Genomic DNA, 2,819 nt, shown 5'->3' with positions numbered 1-2,819 from the left:
GGAAAAACTGGGAGAGAATGAGGGAGAGGGTGACACTGTTGAAAAGAAAATGTACTCATTACCTGACTCACTGATATCACCTTTTACAATAATTTTTTTTAAAGTTACAATACAGGGCAGGAATTTTTCTTTATTCTTTATCTTACTCCTTTCTCTTTTTGTCTTACTTTCTCCTCTTCTCTCCTACCCTCTCCTCTCTCCCCTTCCCTACTCTCCCTCTTCTTTAATATTAGGACAGTTCTTTTGGAAAATTGTTACAGTATAGTGTAATGACTGGTAAAATGTGCACTCATCTGTTTAACTCACCTGATGAGATACTAAAGAGAAAGCACCAAAGATTAGAGATCAGCAGGACTGGAGAATGTAACAGGATGAGGGAAAACTGAAGTTGGGGGAGACTTTTCTAGTCTATGAGGTGATATTTTATGATTTTGTGTAACCTATTTATCCTCTGGCATGGGAAAAACCAAAAACATTTACAGTATCTATCTTTCTGTAGGAAAGGAACCACTGCTAAGCAAGTAACTACTTTCCTTCCTCTCTTCCTGTCTTAACACATAAACACATTAAGTATTTTGTTATCTGAAGACTTACAGGGCATTGCATTTTTTTTTTTAAGTAACTAGTATACATCTAGTTTGTCTGCCTTTGGTTTGATGACTTGTAGGTAGTAGCTAGGATTACAGGTATGAACCACTGGTGCTCAGCGGATAGTGAAATAGCGATTTATCCTGCCTTAAGGAACAAAAAAAGGGCCAGGCACGGGTAGCTCACGCCTGCAATCCTAGCTACTCAGGAGGCTGAGATCTGAGGATCTTGGGTCAAGGCCAACCCGGGCAGGAAAAGCCATGATACTTATCTCCAATAAAAACCACTAGAAAACCAGAAGTTGCTTTGTGCTCAAGTGGTAGAGCTCTACCTTGAGTTGAAGAGCTGAGGGACAGCGATCAGGCCCAGAGTTCAAACTCCAGGATCAATAAAAAAAAAAGGCCAGGTACTAGTGGCTCATGCCTATAATTCTAGCTACTAACGAGGCTGAAATCTGAGGATTGAAGGAAGCCAGCCGGGGCAGGAAGTTCTGTGAGATTCTTATTTTCAGTTAACCACCAGTAAACTGGAAATGACTCTGTGGCTCAGTGTGCTAGCCTTGAGCAAAAAAAAGCTCAGGGACAGCACCCAGGCCTAGAGTTCAAGCCCCATGACTGACTGAAAAAAAAAAAAAAAACAACAAAACCACACACATCTGGACAAAGATTAAAGAAGGCAGATTGTCCTCAAAGAGCTGCAATAAGATAGACTGTAAATGACTCCACGGGGATTTACTATAGCAAATTGAAATGTTATCTTGGGAGAGTCTGGAGATAAGACCATTTACTGAGATCTTTGTACTGTTGGTGTTATAATAGAAAAGACCATTTACTTAGATCTTTGTATTGTTGGTGTTATAATAGAAAAGCCAGGCTTCTTCAGAAGCACCAGAAGTAAAACAAACAACTTAAGTTGTAGCTTTAAATATAACCTTATTGAGAAGATAATATATAACTTTTTAAAACTTAGCTTTAACTCAGGTGAAATTTTATTATAGCTAATGTTTATCTGTAGGAGCTTGTATGTATAGTAGTCGTGAAGCTTTTCAACTCTGGAGTCAGATCTCCAGGGTTGAGATTTGAACTCTGATCAGTTGACTAATTAAGTGTTAACCGTGTGACATAGCATGTAGGGATTCGTTGGGGTAAGCTGTATGCAAAACCTAATGTGGGAGGAACATTCATCTTTTTCACTGTCTAGTTTACGGTTTATTCTATTGACATTTTTTTTTTTTTTGGGTCCGGTCGTGGGGCCTGAACTCTGGGCCTGGGTGCTGTCCCTCAGCTCTTCAGCTCAAGGCCAACGCTCTACCACTTGAGCCACAGCGCCACTTCCGGCTTTTTTCTTTTTGCTTATGTGGTGCTGAGGAATCGAACCCAGGACCTCAGGCATGCAAGGCAAGCACTCTACCACTGAGCCACCTTCCCAGCCCCTCTATTGACATCTTAAAGACAAGAACTCGTGAACACTTCTTTAGTTTTCTTTTGGGTTTTTGTGAGACAAGGTATCACTATGTAACTGGGTCTCAAGGTCTCAATATGTAATTGTCCTGGGACTCCTTGTGTAGGCAAAGCTGGCCTGGCATTTGTTAGCCTCCTGCTTCTGGCTGCTATTACATATGTGCACCACCATACCTAGCTTAGAGAATACTTTTTACACATCACTGTAGTGATTTTCTTTTTAGTCTTTGATTGTGTTAGTCACCAAAGAGAGCTTAGTTATTTTCCTTTCATATTAAGGAATATAATAGAATACTAATGTATATTATGATATTTATAGCAAGTGTATAACCTATAAAATATATTGAGGATACTAATGGAAGTGTGCATTTACTTTTATGGGGGGGGCCAGGGCGCTGTCTCTAAGCTGCTTTTGCTCAAGGCTAGCACTCTACCACTTGAGCCACAACATCACTTCTGGCTTTTTCAGAGTAGTTTATTGGAGATAGAATCTCACAGACTTACTTACCCTGGCTTGCTTCAGTCTTTGATCCTCAGATCTCTGCCTCCAGATTACACTTGTAATCCTAGCTACTAGCCACAGGTACCTAGCTGGATTTACATTTTTAAGCTCAGTGTTGCTCTTTGTCCAAGAATACTTTTTTGCTTTAGTCTTTTTTTTTTTTTTGTCGGTCGTGGGGCTTGAACTCTGGGCCTGGGCGCTGTTCCTCAGCTCTTCAGCTCAAGGCTAGCGCTCTACCACTTGAGTCACAGCGCCACTTCTGCCTTTTT

The sequence above is a fragment of the Dipodomys ordii genome, unplaced genomic scaffold, assembly GCF_000151885.1.
Source record: "Dipodomys ordii isolate 6190 unplaced genomic scaffold, Dord_2.0 Scaffold1, whole genome shotgun sequence".
Lineage (NCBI taxonomy): Eukaryota > Metazoa > Chordata > Mammalia > Rodentia > Heteromyidae > Dipodomys > Dipodomys ordii.
The sequence above is the reverse complement of the archived record's forward strand: the minus strand, read 5'-3'. Positions refer to the sequence as shown.